The sequence below is a fragment of the Staurois parvus genome, unplaced genomic scaffold (genome assembly GCF_062004578.1).
Source record: "Staurois parvus isolate SC_StPar_1 unplaced genomic scaffold, SC_StPar_1.0 ptg000149l, whole genome shotgun sequence".
In the NCBI taxonomy this organism is placed as follows: Eukaryota; Metazoa; Chordata; class Amphibia; order Anura; family Ranidae; genus Staurois; species Staurois parvus.
The window spans coordinates 4,029,429-4,046,081 of record NW_028317945.1 but is presented as its reverse complement, the minus strand read 5'-3'; the positions used below and the strand labels follow the sequence as shown (position 1 = coordinate 4,046,081).

Below are 16,653 nucleotides of genomic sequence, written 5' to 3'. Positions count from 1 at the left end.
AAAAGGGGATTGGTCCCCCGCTCCCCATTAAGGATTGGCACTCCCACTGCGATCGCCTAGGCGATCGGAAGCGGAAGTTGTCCTCCTACCCTCCCCGTAGTCTTGTGGGACACATGACAGGTCCAAGAAATCAACGGGGCCATTCAGGAAGTGCAGCGCTACTCGTGCATGTGAGGTGGGCACCCGGCTGTGAAATCGCAAGCTGTCACAGCCGGGTGCCCACACTGAAGATGCCAGCGCGTGGAATACAGGGCGGCCAGTGAAATGGGCTGTGGTGGGGGCACAGCGGGATCGTGGGACAGATGAGTGGCTTTTTTTGCAGTTACAAGTTTTGTAGCTGCAGATTTGTATTTTTTTTACAGAGTAAGTGGAACTCCGCTTTAAGCAATGAGAAATGACTGCCCCTTTAAAAACGATACTTTCTCACATTTTATTTTCACTGATTCATGTCTCTCAGGGTAGTACCCGAGCCCGCCATACCCCTTTGATGGACAATAACTTGCATATATAAGCCTTAAGAATGGACACTTTTGAATTTACAAGTTTGAGTCCTATAGACTTGCACTGAGTTCAAAGTTTGCGGACAAACTTTCGTTAAGTTCGTCGATTTGACTGCGAACCGAACATGGGGGTGTTCGGCCCATCACTCGTCAGTAGGATGAATAGTGTCCCATCATTGGTGTCAGTAGGAAGAATGGTGCCCCACTATCACGTACCTGGTGATGGAGGCCAATGGAGAGAGGGCTTCCCTTGCAGCTAAGTTCCGGACTCCCCTGAGAGTGGGACAGTGGGAGTCAGGCCCAAAGTTGCACAGGTTGCCTGTAGGAGTGCTGGTTGGTGGTCCACTCAGAAGCACAGCTGGTGCACGGAGATAGGTCTGCAGACAGGAGGCGCCTGTGCGTGGTATGCAAGCCCTTCCGGGATTTGGATGTTTACTGAGTAGTCAGTTCAAGCCAAGGTCAGGTACCAGGTGGGAATCAGAGTGGACGTAGTCAGATGGGAAAGCTGAGGTCATTCACAGAGGAGCGAGAGAGTATTCGTAAGCCAAGCAGAGGTCAGGTCAGGGGTAAATCAGAGTAGACAGGTCCAGGAGCAAGCCGAGTCGGTAACAGGAGATCACAAGTCAGAAGCACAGGAAGCAGGGAACGGCACGGGGAGCTAGAGATCATCCAGCAACCAGAGGAAGTGATGAGCCTCTTATAAAGGCCGTCTGGCACCAGACTGAGGCTGATGTGTCCTTCTGCGGCCATGTAGAATATTGGCAGAAATGCCAGATCTTCCAGAACTCCTGCTGTGGACAGGACCCTGACACCCATAGTTGGTGTCAGTGAGAGGAATACAATACATAGAGAGAGTCCAACCTCCAGGAGGCCATAGCAGACAAACATACATGAACCACCCAGTGGACATACCTCCAGTGGGGTCTTCGGAGTCTAGGGCCCATAGGGATGGACCATGGACCTACACAGCACTCTGTAGCTACCTACACTTGTAACAAGTGCCAAGGTAAGCTTCCAAGCAAGATCCAGTACCTGAAGCAACATTATAGAATGGATGTCAGATCCAGGTATGGCTCCAAAGGTTTTGCCATGGTTACACTGATCGGGATATAAATGAAAACAGAATAGATATGAGCGCTGGATAAACGACTACACGTCCTCTGCTATCTGGAGACCCTGAGGTTGTGATGTTTGCCCAGCTGATGCAGGCCAGATGACCTTTCTCTGTGATCCAGTTCCAGTACCAGTAGCCGGATGACCAGGAGTTGGTTAACATTCAAATGCGCATTACCATTGCGCTTTCTGGTTAGTGCAATCTACACTCAGTTCTGTGGGAAGAATATGGTCACAGAAGTCACTTATTGTGTCACCTTTTTACCTTGAAATTGGTTTACATCATACACCGCAAGAACACTCTTGTTGAAGATTTTGATTGATTTATTCATTCATGTATCCTCATTATTATCCCTGGACTTTTAGGATAATTTCTTAAATCTATTTTCAATATTAAGTGGTGTTCATGTTACCATTCACTATATGCACTTTCATTATATGCACCGTATGAGGATTTGCATGCAATATTATGTTTACTAGCGCTGCATGGTTGTTCGTTATACACTGATCGGGATGCACTGCTTCTATTGATGTATTTTGAGACAGTGAAAACTTGATTGTACGGCGATGCCCAGGTGTTGTGTGTGGAAAAGCTTTGCAGTGCCAAATCATATGAAGGTAGCAGCCTATAGCAAACAGCAGACCTGTGTCCTGTACTGTACGTTTATAAAAAAAATAAATAATAAACTTTAGGCACACACAAAAAAGACATACTACATTTGTGTGGTTTCCTTTGAAAATTCTCTCACCTGAACATACATAAAACTAAATTTTGAATAATTTTATTTGACCAAATAGAAATATTTCCGAATATGCTCCGTTAACATCACCACATCACCATAGCAATGACAGGGACAGTATCCATCCATTGGACTCCGAATACAAGTCTGTTAGAGAATGCTGGTGCATTTAACCAGCACCTTTCCAGATTAGTACCTTGACGCCCTTACATAAACTCAGAGACATTTTTCGAAGAAAAAAATCATTAAAGTTTATTTTATGTACCGTATTTTCCGGCGTATAAGGCGACTGGGTGTATAAGACGACCCCCTAATTTTCCAGTTAAAACATAGGTTTTGGGCTATACTCGCCGTATAAGACTAATTGTCCACATATAAGTGGTACCCCTTACAGAACAAAGACGACACCAAGTCCCAAACTTCTAGTTCGCTGTCTCTTCCCTCATAAACCCTAAATTTGTATGTATAGCCTGTGGCCTCTCACAGAGCATATACAATTTGACCCCATGTCTGGCACACTTGCTGGGGATGTAGTGTTTGAATGCAAGGTGGCCAGTAAAGTGAATGAGGGACTCATCCACACAAATATTTTGCTGGGGCATATACACATCTGCAAATTTCTCAGTGAGGTGGTTTATGAGGGGCCAAATTTTGTAGAGCCTGTCATGTTCAGGGTCACCCCGAGGACGACAGAGTGTGCTATCATTGAAATGCATTACCGTCTCATATCTATGCCTAGTCATGGCAGCAGAGAACACGGGCATATGATGAATCGGGTCTGTAGACCAATACGACTGCAACTCATTCTTTTTTGTAATGCCCATATTAAGGGTTAGGCCCAAAAAAGTTTTAAATTCAGAAACCGTAATGGGTTTCCATGCAAATGGTCTGGCAAGGTTTGAATTTGGGTTTGCAGTGATATATTGTTGAGCATATAAAGTGCTTTGGCCCACAAATTGTACAAACCTTCTGTGAAAAACAACTCTAGAAAATCAAGGGAAGTAGTTAAATTTGCTGTTTCCACCTGAATTCTGGGTTGGGCAGTGAATGGGGGAAGTACGGGTGCTGCAGAATCTGTGGGCTGCCAATCAGGATTTCCAAGCACATCTGAAAGGACACTAGGAGCTCTACGTGCCTGTGTGCAAATTGTTGTTGGCTGCGGGACACTACTTGTGCTCGCCACCGCATCAGCTTGTACTGCATTTATGATACTCGCCATGTCACCAAGTGATACTGCAGTGCTGGTATAAAAAAGACCAGAATGTACTAGGCTGCTGGGGTCTGATACGCCTGATCTTAACAGGGACCTCTTCACCATCATCGGAGCTACCTGTCAGCGTGCTGCTGCTCTCTACAGGTTCATATTCTGAGGCTGATTGTGTCAGTGAGTCTTCCCCTTCACTCACACCTGACATGCTCAGAATCCTGTAGGCCTCTTCACCAGTGTACCTTTTGTTGGACAATTTGGACTCTAAATTTACAGGTACCTAGTGTAACGCACGGGAAAAAAAAGCACCTAGCTCTCAGGGACTGCTTGAATCATGCTAACAGAGATCAGACCTGATTCTGTGAACACTGCGGTTTTGTGTGCAATGTATTACAGGTGACAGTGATCAGAAATTATACTGACACTGCACTTCTTGTTAGGGATGGGGGGGGAGCGTTGGGGCTAAACGCTAGTGCTGTCAGCGAACAGGGATGATCCTGCTAACACTGCGTTTTTGGGGACACTAATACTAAGGGGGCACTGGTATAGTTTTGTTTGTGATCAATATATTGATCTGTAGAAACACTATACTAGTAATTATGGTGATCAGCAACCTATAGTGAGTGCGATAGTGTGCAGGCAATCTAACGCTAGCTGACCCTGACACTATCTAACGTCGCTAGTGGCACCAATAGTGATCAGTGAAAAAAACTGTACACTGACACTGTACTAATGGCACTGGCAGGGGGCAATCAAGGGGTTAAAATGTCTCTAACGTGTGGGTGCAGTGTGCTGCTTTTACTCAAGTGTGATGTCTCTTTCTTCTCTCCCTGGAACAAAATACAGGCATAGCTGTGCATCGCCGTAGATCGGCAGAGTCCCGGCCAAAATCACTGGCTAAGACCTGCTGACATACACCTCCTATAACAAATGTCAGTGGGGGGCGCCCGTCAGCAGCACATTGCAGGCAGGAAGTGGTTTACACGTATTGGGATCTTTTAGCAAAGACTTGTCAGAATACAATTTGGCCTAAATTTATGATGAAATTTGATTTTTAAAATTTTTTTACTGGACATGTTAGATAGCAAAAAGTCAAAAATATTGCTTTTTTTCTCAAAATTATCAAACTTTTTTTCATAGTGCAAAAAAGAAAAAAAACGCACAGCACATCAAATACCACCGAAGGAAAGCTTTATTCATGGGAAAAAAAGGATGCAAATTTAATTTGAGTGCAGCTTTGCATGACCGCGCAATTGTCAGTTAAAGCAACACAGCACCTTAACGCAAAAAATGGCCTGGTCAGGAAGGGGGGGGGGGAAATAAATTATCTGGAGGGCAAATGGTTAACATCTTACTAAAAGGAGCATGATTGGCTAGCTGTAAGGGGAGGAGGAGGCTAGATATATATATTATTTTTTTACACTAAACAATAGCCTTATTTTTCATAAATATTCCACACACATCCATTAGTTGATGTCTCCCTACACTATTTTTCAAGAAATCATTTACTTTGGGTTTCAGCCTCCTTGTGACATCCACTGCCTGAGATTCACAGCTCTGTAGTATTCATCCCCACAGCTATATAAAAAGGTTATATGGGGAGCTTAAAGTAGTGGTTGAGGAGCTGGACCAACACAGAAATAAAAGTTAGATCCCAAAAGATAAGACTGACATGTGAGGGGGAGGGGCTGTGCTAGGGAACTGACTCTTCCTGTAGTATGGGCAGCAAAGTGGCTTAGATGATAGCATGTCTGCCTTGCAGCACTGGGGTCAGTGGTTCACATCCCAGGTGCCCCCTCACACAGAAAGAAGATCTATAGAGATCCATTCACAACAGGAAGAGTCACATCTTCCAGCAAGTACAAAGTCACATCACAAGGGAAGAGAAATGGACTGATGGGAAGGAAAAACATGGCAAGTAAAATCCTGGCTGTGTCCACAGTTTTCCCTGCCATGTGACCAGGTGGTGACAGGGCCTCTTCCTTTTCTGTATACAGCGGGCGAGGGGGCAATGCTATCTGGGGTCCCAATGGGGAGATTTCCCCTCACTTCTGTCCCTGGAAGATCCACAATGTCAAGATCTGGGGCTCAGCAAAATGGAAGTGAGGCAAATCTCCCCAATGGGGACACGACCAGAAATAAACACCTGGCAGAGGATCTGACTCTCCCACCCTCCATACATTACACTGAGAAGAGGCTGGGCTCAAAGATCATACAATGGGAGCTCTGTAACTCCATTCAGTCTGGAAGATTTGTCCTCCTGTGTCCAGAAGAAACAGGTGTGAGCCCTGAACCTGGGAGACAACCTGTCCTCCGTAAGGAACTAGTAGTCCCAGGACACCCTGCCAGCCTAGCTGCTGTTTGTAGTCCCCCACAGCCATGCAGCCTTCCTCAGTCCCAGGCGGGACCTGGTGTGTCCCCTATCCATCCCACACAGAGCACATCTTCTCTCCTCTTTATAGGCCGCCTGAACGCTCCATTCCAAAACTGGAAACAGCGGAATATCACAACACACCCACTTCCTGTGTGCTCTGAAAACTCTTCCCCGGTCCTTTAGTTGAAAGGAGAGAGGGGTCTGGCTGCACACTGAAGCTCTATTTTCGACAGGAAACATGTGACCTCCACTCTCCTTTTTTTTTTCTAGTGAACTTTAATGTACCAAACAGAGGCTGCAGAGTGGAGCTCCACTCAACAGGAAGCATGTGACCTTCACTCCACCTTTTTTTCTAGTGAACTTTAATGTACCAAACAGAGGCTGCAGAGTGGAGCTCCACTCAACAGGAAGCATGTGACCTTCACTCCACCTTTTTTTCTAGTGAACTTTAATGTACCAAACAGAGGCTGCAGAGTGGAGCTCCACTCAACAGGAAGCATGAGACCTTCACTCCACCTTTTTTTTTAATTTAATGAAATTTAAAGTTATAAACCAGTGTTTCTAAACCTTTTTCCAGTCGGGGCGCTCTTGAAAAGTATTTTCAGTCATGAGGTACCCCTGTCCAAAGCTTGGTTCACATTACTGTGTGTTGCAAAACACACGCAAAATCGCGCTCATTCCTGCACGCAAATGCTCTGCTCTTTAGGGGTACCCGCATACATTGGCAAACATGGGCTGTTTTTGGTGTGGTGCAATTTTAAAACAAGGGTCAGGGATGACCTCCAGGTGAATGGGGATGATCTACAATCACCCTGCAACTGAATGTGCATTGCATGGGGTTGTGGTATGGTGATGCTGCTTTTTACGGGGTTAAAACAGGTGGTGAGGAGGCAACATATTGCCTCTTTACCACCTGTCAAATGTCTCTGAAAAGCGATCTGAGCGTGAATTGCTTTTCAGAGGAACAGCAGTCCTTGCTGCTATTACAAACAAGTCCTAAAAAAGCAGTTCTGAAAGGATAGGAATAGGGGGCCAAGATTAAAAGTAACATACAGACACGTGCACACATACAGACACATACACACGTACACATAGGCACACACAGGCACATGTACACATACACACATGTACGCACATGCACACGTACACACAGGCACACACACACACACATGTATACAGCCCTATAAATAGTAACAGTACCTTCTAGCTTCCATCACACAGCTGTATACTGCACTCTAGGGGGAGGCAGAGAGCATGGAAGCCACTCCCATTCCCTTTGCTGAGCGGTGTGTCGGCTCCTAGTGCCATCGTACAGTGCAGGGGGAGATCGGGGGTTCGGGCTCAAGTGAAAGCCATTCTCCCCACGGCACCCCTGAAGACCTCTGGCGGCACCCCGGTTGAGGAAGGCTGTCATAAACAACCAATAAACACAACTCAATGAATTGAAGGTCACATGTGTCCTGTCACATATTTCCTGTGTATACTTTTCAAGGTGGTGTGGCTGCAGACTGGAGCTCCACTCTGGAAAAGAAACATGTGACCTCCACTCCACCTGCCCTCCAGAGGATTTACCCCCCCTTCCTGACCAGGCCATTTTTGCAATACGGTGCTGTGTTACTTTATCTGACAATTGCGCAGTCATGCAACACTGTACATAAATTAAATGTATGTCCTTTTTCCCCTCTTCTTTCTGGGGGGGCTCAGAGTGATCGTCACATTGGGGTTGTAGTAGGTTCAAGGGGAAGACACCATCTTGGGTTCAATTTATAAAATATCATACTAGGGACAGTTTAGATCAAAGACTAAAAAACGATCAGTATGTCTATGGAGTGTGTGTGTGTGGGGGGACCTGGGATGTGAACCACTCACCCCAGTGCTGCAAGGCAGGTGTGCTAACCACTGAGCCACTTTGCTGCCCATACTACTTCATGAACAGTCAGTTCCTTAGCACAGCCCCTCCCCCTTACAGATCAGGGAGGTTTCCCACAACACTCCCATTTGTACTCAGCCTTAACCGCGCTATGACAAGCCCGGGTTCACCATTATATAACCTGTCTTCTGCAACACCAAGCATTTAGTCATCCCATATCCTCCATGTCTGCACCTCACATGTATGCACATCAAGCATATAACCATCCCTAGACTAATGGCGGATCGCATGATAACCCAGATATTGCCATGCCCCTCCATATATCCATTGTATTGCTGCTGTAGTTACCACAGACTATGCAATTTTATTTATCAACCAATTTTTACTCTCTGACACCCCCTACTGTCTTCTTTATACGAAGCACCCACACCATACCACATAGGACTATCCCCCACCTATAAAACACCATAATTCCCTCATATACCAGTATGTATAATTCTGTATATATAGTTCCTTTTTAGAGACACCAATTTTTATCCTATTTACTGTTTCCCGTTAGAGTGCTTTTTTCCCTTCCCTACCCCTTTTTTTTTATCTACCCCCCCTTTATAATGAACGTGTTTGCCAAACACGCTTTTTATAAATACACATATGTCAGTCCCCCCTTTCCCCCCCCCCCTTTTTGTTTTTATCGATATATAATTTCTCCCCCCCTTTTTTTCTCCCAAAGACCATATCACTGTTGACAATAAGAATGAATTATCTCTGTGCATTATATGGTCCCATGTTTTAGTTTTATGCTTTCATGTCACATGTCAAGCCCGATTTCTTTCATTTTTTTAATCGTAATTATCTTAATTTGTTTTTTAATTTAATTGTTTGTTTTTTAATTGTTATCACATGTATTGCCAGTGTCATTGTATCATCCTCCTGCTCATGGACGGCTTTCTGGCGGCTCCGTGATCGATCCCTGACTATTTTCCCCACCCCCGGTCCTGTCCATCATTAGCTCACTGTCTACAACGGTTCTCCCACCTGCCAGCTCCTCCCTGCTGATGAAAGATCGCGCCGGGTGATGCTCGTCCCGTGCATACTCAGAAACGCGTCGTACATTGATGACGTCAGACGTGACCGACCTCAGACATCTTGGAGACTCTGCCAGGCTTCACCACCTATGCTACACATATGCTGGCAGACCTAGGCTATCTCCCTCTGGTACAGTCACCACTAACATCTGGCATGAGACTTTTTACCTCTTCTCCACTTGAGCCTACTTTTAATTTCTAAGATGTAAGTTACTACTTATCTTTTTATTAAACATTACTTCAATACACACTTAGAGGCACTGTGTTCCTTTGTGCTGTATGCGAAACCGCATGCAATTCAAACAGGAATCACACCGTATTTCTATTCAAATCGCATGCAATTCTTTGCAGTGTGATTTCAACCCATTCATTTTGTATGGGTTTAAAATTAAAAAAGATGGAGTGGAGGTCACATGCTTCCTATCAAGAGGAGCTCCACTCTGTAGCCTTTGCTTGTTTGTTAAAGTTCACTAGAAAAAAATGGTAGAGTGGAGGTCACATGTTTCCTGTTGAAAATGGAGCTCTATTCTGCAGCCAGACTCTATAGTCCATTTTTGCTCAGACACCTATTCCAGCCATGTTGTTGTAGACCGGAGTCCCGTGACCTGTAACAGATGGGATTGATTTATGTCTCGTACACCTTCCTCTGATGATCTCCTCCGCCGCTTCTCTTCATCTTCTGTAAGTAACTTATCAGGGCTCTTCGTGTCCTGTGCCCGCTCTCCATCCCTCTGGTGTCTGAGTTGTACTCAGCCCCTTTATGATCTGTGGCATCTACTCACTGCTCTGCCGGTGGTGACATTTCCTGCCTGGTAACCTCTTGCATGCTGGTCTGGTGGCTGAGCTAATGCTTTGTATGTGGATCTACTGTCTGTATTGCCTGTGTTTAACCACTTGCATACTGGGCACTTTTACCCCCTTCCTGCCCAGGCCAACTTTCAGTGCTGGTGCACTTTATTTATTTCAGGTACTTATATAGCGCCGTCAATTTACGCAGCGCTTTACATAAATATATATATATAGTACATTCACATCAGTCCCTAACCCTCAAGGGGCGTACAATCTAAGGTCCTTAACTCACATTCATACATACACATACTATGGACAATTTAGACAGGATCCAATTAACCTACCTGCATGTCTTTGGAGTGTGGGAGGAAACCGGAGTACCCGGAGGAAACCCACGCAGGCACAGGGAGAACATGCAAACTCCAGGCAGGTGGTGCTGTGGTTTGGATTGAATAAAAATTGCGCGGTCATGCAACACTGTACCCAAACAAAATGTTTATTTTTTTTTGAGACGTATAGAGCTTTCTTTTGGTGGTATTTAATCACCACTGGGGGTTTTTATTTTTTGCTAAACTTTGAAAAAAAAATTTTTTTTTAGTTTCTGTTATAAAATTTTATAAATAAATAATTTTTATCCTTCCCTGATGTGCACTAATGAGGTTTGCAGTGATGGGCACTGGTAGGTGGCATTGATGAGGAGGCACTGGTAAGTGGCACTGATGGGCATTGACAGGCATCACTGATGGGCACTGAAAGACAGCACTCATATATGGCACTGTTAGGCAGCACTGATAGGCGTCCCTGACTGGCACTGAAAGGCAGCTCTGATGTGCACTATGTGGCATTGATGTGCACTGGTAGGCACTGATATGTGGCATTGATGTGCACTGATGGGAACTGGTATGTGGCATTGATGGGTACTGACAGGTGGCACTGATGGGGCTACACTGATCATCAGGACACTGATCATCAGTGCCCAGATGATCAGTGTTTATGTCCCCTCTGAGGAATGCCACTTACCGGCTCTCCTCTCCTCACGCGCTGTCAGCGTGAGGATAGGACTGCTAATAACCGGCTTTTCCTGTTTACACGCAATCAGCTGTGACTGCACACAGCTGATCACATGACAGAGCCTTTGTCATCGGCTCTTTACTGCGATCGGTGATCCGATGTGTCCCAGGGGCACAGCGCACCACCATTCGCCGCATGCCCCTGGGGACGTACATGCGTAATTAGAGTGGGAGAACGTCATAAAAGAACGAGAGAACCGCCACCCGCTCATCATTTTCTTATATGGCAGGTGGGAGGCGGTTAATGCACCCCCTTCCCTTTCATTTATTTACCTGATTACAGCTTATAGGACCACCAAAGGAACATTTTTTTTTTTTGGTTTTGGACAGAGTGGAGAGGGATTAGAACACCTATTGGGTTTTTATTGCTGCCTGTGCCCCTGTTAGGGAGATTCACCCTCTCTATTTGTCCTGTTTAGGGTTGCACTGATACTGGTAGTGAGCATTTTGAAGGGTATGTGTACTCGTTGAAACGTTCCGATACCTAAAACCGATACCTTTGCAGTGCGATTTGAGACCATACAAAAGAAATGGCTCAAATCACACCACACCCTCAGGGAAACCGTATGTGATTGGCACTGCATTCCTGTTCAAATTGCATGTGATTCTTTGCAGTGCGATTTGAGCCCATTCATTTTGTATAGGCTCAAATCGCACCGCAAAGGTATTTGTAATTGGTATCAGCAAGTACTTGAGTACAAGTATCAGTACTTGTACTTGCGGATTAAGAAAAACTGTATTAGTGCAACCCTAGTCCTGTTTACTGTTATCATTAAAACTGTAAAAGAAAATTTCTAAATTTTGGGTTGTCACCAGAAGAGGAACAGGAGGGACATCTTCCAATAGAAACACTAGTTCTGGTGGAAACCAGGGATTGTCTCACTTTGGAGGGATTTCCTTACTTCCTGCTTTGGCTTTGGGACAGGAAATGAAGAGAAATCTACCCTATGGGAAACAGATGGCACATAATAAACTTACAGGACTTATAACCCTCCTTTACTATCTAAAATGTAAAAAAAAATGTATTGTCCTTAGTTCTAATTCAAAGTGTTTCTAAATGTAAATAGTTTTTTTTTACAAAAATAACAAACTTGTCATACTTACCTGCGCTGTGCAATGGTTTTGCAGAGCAGCCCCGATGCTTCTCTTCTCGGGTCCCGACATTCCTGGCCCCTCCCTTCCCCTGCTGAGTGCCGTCAGAGCAAGTTGCTTCCTATGGACACAGACAACAGGGCATGGTCCACCCCCCCTCCCCCTTGTCACAGAGTTTGATTGACTACAATGGGGGCCAGTGCTGGTGTGGATCTGCCATGTGAGATGGGAAAAAAGCATAGATCATAGCTCTGGATCTCAGTGGGGCTCAGGTAAGTATAGGGGGTGCAGCTGGATACAGAAGTTTTCTACCTTCATGCATAGAAACTCAGCCTTTAGTACCATTTTAAAGTAGAATTCCAGGTTTTTCCTATCTAAAATTCAAAATACTAACAAAAACTTACAAAGCCATCCACAACTCTGCCCCAGCTACATCACCAACCTAGTCTCAAAATATCAGCCAAACCGCTCTCTTCGATCCTCCCAAGACCTTCTGCTCTCTAGTTCCCATGCCACCTCCTCCCATGCTTGCCTCCAGGACTTCTCCCGAGATTCTCCTTTCCTATGGAACTCCCTACCCCAATCTATCCGGCTGTCTCCAAATCTATCCACATTTAGGTGATCCCTGAAATCCTTTCTCTTTAAAGAAGTCTATCCTGCTTCTACCTTGTAAACTGCCATTTATTTCCTCCATCAGCTCATCCCCCCACAGCTATTACCTTTTGTATCACTCAACCCCTCCTCCTAGTTTATAAGGTCTAACGAGCAGGGCCCTCTGTATCCTCTTGTACCAAATTGTATTGTAACTGTAATGTCTACCTTCATTTTGTAAAGCGCTGCGCAAATTGTTGGCGCTACATAAATCCTGTACAATAATAATAATAATTATATGCTTAAACCTGCTCCCACCCATGATTCTATTCTAACTACCTTTTTTAATAAAAGGAGACTTCTCTGTCCAAGGATCCAGCGCCGTCCTCACGTGGGTTGGTTCTTTGCTAGTCTTCGAGTCCCGGTTATTGGCATGCTTAATGTGGGAAGCCAGTAGTGCACTGTGCTGTGTGAATGGACCTGCGATGTGTCCCAAGAGGTTACATAGTTACACTGGCTGAAAAAAGACAAAAGTCCATCCAGTTTAACCAATAAAAAAAAAAGTTATCCTGTACCCACAGTTGATCCAGAGGAAGGCAAAAAAACCCCCCCAGCAAAGCATGATCCAATTGGCTCCCTCAGGGTAAAAAATTCCTTCCTGATCCTGGCTGGCACGGGAGACGAATGTGCCTAGGCGCTTCGACTGGAAGTGGGAGCAGGGACCTACCAAGACTAGGGAAACCATGCTACCGTTTTTTTAAAGGATAAGTTTACCTTTCAAAAAAACAGTAATACATGCATTTATTAATAATAATGTGTGCATTTATTATTTTTTACGCTGGAATCAGTAGATTGTGAGTTTCAATGCCAGGATCCTGCAGACTCTCAGCCAGCTGTCTTCATGTACCTCCCGTAGGGACAGACAGTTACTGAATGGCAGGAAGAATCAATGGACTATGAGAGCTCTCACCAACACCCTCGTAGTTCCTTAAAGTACAAGCCATCTGCTGCGGAGGCTGATGGTACTTGTAGTTCTTTCCTTCACAAAAATTCTGTGATTTAATGAATGACGCGAATATGTTGGCGGAGCCCCACAGAGTCATGCTGTTTTCAAAGACTGGCCAGAAGAGGAGAAGATCCCCTGCCCGCTGTCACAGAGTGGGGAGGGCTGGCGGTGGGAGGTGGGTGTATAGGAGCCTATTACATGTGACACGCTAAATATAGGTGTAACATGTAACGTTAAACTAAACAGTGTATGTGGGGCGCTGTACTGCCACTCCAACATAAGGATAAATATCAGCAGCCAGGAGGAGGAACAGTTCCAGGCGCTTGGATAAATATGGGCAGCCTCAGAGTCACCACTGGGGTGGTGGAACAAAGCACAAAAATAAAAACACGCTGAAAGGGTGCAACAGATAATTGTTGAATACACACTCTGTGCAGTCAGCTGTATGGGACAGGCTTGTATGCTGATAAATTCAGTCCGTGAATCAAAGAGTTCAGTTCAAAAACACGATTTATTAAAGCGGAGCTCCACCCAAAAGGGGAAGCTCTGCTTTAGGCCTTTGTCCCCCGCTCCCCATTAAGGATTGGCACCTTTGGGGAGAGGATACCCAAATTTGCCAGGTACCCGCTCCCACATCCACTGCGATGGCCTAGGCGATCGGAAGCGGAAGTCATCCTGCCCCCAATCCTCCCCGTAGTCTTGTGGGACACGTGACAGGTCCCAGAAGACTACAGGACCATTCACAAAGCGCAGCGATTCTCACGCATGCTAAGTGGGCACCCGGCTGTGAAGCTGCAAGCTGTCACAGCTGGGTGCCCACACTGAAGATGCTGGTGCCAGGGAGAGAAGATGGCTGATGAAACCAACGGTGGTGAAGTCACCACTGGACCGAGTCACAGGAGTTCCACCTAAAAAATAAAAGTCAGCAGCTACAGTTTTTGTAGCTGCTGACTTTTATTTTTTAGGTGGAACTCCACTTTAAATAAAGCTTAAAAATGTCTCACATGACACACTACACAGCATACCAATAGTTGGTCAAATCCAGGCTGAAGGCAGATGGGATGTGCCAGTCTGACTGAGCAGGTGGACGGGATCTGTGACAGGAGACCACCGGCCAAGGTGGAACTAGTGTCCTCGGAAGTGACATCACCGAACTCCGGAAGTCGTCAGCCACGCAGCAAGGGCCGCTGGAATGCACCAGGGAGAATGACTAGAAGCAGTTACCAAGATAACCTGTTTCAGGATACATCCCTTTGTCAAAATGTGCCCCTATAGGTGAACTTAGCCCTTAAAATACCATATTTGGCAGCCGGCCTCTTCTTCTTTATTCTTTTCCAGGCCATTGACGACGTCTCATCTGATTTGCTCTGTACAAGCTGTGGAGCTCTTTTTCTGATGGCCCATTACAAATCCAATCCATAGCTTGTATTGCACGTGTGCGAGTCCAAGTACACTTCTGTACATGTGCTAATTGGGCTGAGGAGCTGATTGCTATTGAAAAAAAAACAAACTCCTCAGCACTTGCACAGGACAACTGGACTCACGCATGCAGTGCGGACCTTCCTGTGGGCACCAGTGTCATGAACTTCCCAGGGGACACTGGGGAGGCCAGGGATACTTCTCCAGTGATTCAGGGATGCAGAAAATGCAAAGAAATTCTGTTCTGGTGACAACCCAACATTTGAGATTTTCTTTCACTTTCACTCTCGGTGATAACGGTGAACAGGTCCAAGAGAGAGAGAGTGAATCTCCCTATAACGGGGCAACAGACAGCAATAAAAACTGACAGGCATTTTAATTCTCCATTCTGTTCAAAACCAAAAAAAAAATGGTTTTGACTTTTGTTATACTTTAAAGTAAGTGAAAAAGAAGATTTTAACCCAGCGATCAGAGAGAGACGGGTGGGAGGAGGTTTAATTTTATCTTAGAGTTGAACTTTAACAAACTTCTTTATCTATCCTCCTGCTTCTACACCACCCCTCCCCTATGCTTTGCTCACCCTTTGCCTGTTCTTCAATTGCTCTTTGCCCTCTTTGGGCTTATATCACAGCTTTGGCTGCTGCTTCCATTTTTATCTTCTGATAGTGCCATCCCAGTACCCCTGGACACACATTTACTAGGGCTGAATTATCAGCAGAAGAAAATTCCTCATGCACTCTGCGCGTTTAACCTCTGTCCATAAGATCATGATGTTTTCGTATGGGTGGGATACACAGGTGTCCCATCCAGCCCTGCTGCTAGCAGCCTGGTAAACTCTGAGAGGCTGACAGCTGCTGTGGCTGGGATGTTCACTGAGTGGTACTAACATTTGGGGCAGTATGTGCCCAAGGACAGATACCCATAATGCAGACTTCTTCTGATCCAGACATCCACCCCTGGGTGTACACTGCCCCAAATGTTATTACCACTATCCAGCCAAAACAGCTTTCAGATCTCAGACTTATTCAGGCTGACAGCAGTGCTGGACAGTTTGCCTGTGCCTTCCACCCGCATGAAATGCCACAATCTTATGCACAGGGGCTAATGCCCAGTGTGGGGGACATACAGTGGGGATCGAAAGTTTGGGCACCCCAGCAAAAAATTTGTATTAATGTGCATAAAAAAGCCAAGGAAAGATGGAAAAATCTCCAAAAGGCATCAAATTACAGATTAGACATTCTTATAATATGTCAACAAAAGTTAGATTTTTATTTCCATCATTTACACTTTCAAAATAACAGAAAACAAAAAAATGGGTCTGCAAAAGTTTGGGCACCCTGCAGAATTTATAGCATGCACTGCCCCCTTTGCAAAGCTGAGACCTGCCAGTGTCATGGATTGTTCTCAATCATCGTCTGGGAAAACAAGGTTATGTCAATCTCAAAGGTTTTAAATGCCCAGACTCATCTGACCTTGCCCCAACAATCAGCACCATGGGTTCTTCTAAGCAGTTGTCTAGAAAACTGAAACTGAAAATAGTTGATGCTCAAAAAGCTGGAGAAGGCTATAGGAAGATAGCAAAGCGTTTTCAGATGTCAATATCCTCTGTTCGGAATGTAATTAAGAAATGGCAGTCATCAGGAACAGTGGAGGTTAAAGCAAGATCTGGAAGACCAAGAAAAATATCAGACAGAACAGCTCGCAGGATTGTGAGAAAAACAATTCAAAACCCACGTTTGACTGCACGATCCCTCCAGAAAGATCTGGCAGACACTGGAGTTGTGGTACACTATTCCA

At 45.3% G+C, this 16,653-nt stretch overlaps 1 protein-coding gene across 2 annotated transcripts in view; it reads left to right on the top strand.

The window, feature by feature from the left end:
- The first annotated feature begins 9,430 nt into the window (after positions 1-9,430).
- PLA2G6 (phospholipase A2 group VI) overlaps positions 9,431-16,653 on the top strand; it is a 95,650-nt gene continuing 88,427 nt past the window's right edge. For both annotated transcript variants that reach the window (XM_089674259.1, XM_089674258.1), the window contains exon 1: positions 9,431-9,570. The gene's annotated coding sequence lies outside the window, so the exon portion shown is untranslated. The remainder of the gene's footprint in view (positions 9,571-16,653) is intronic.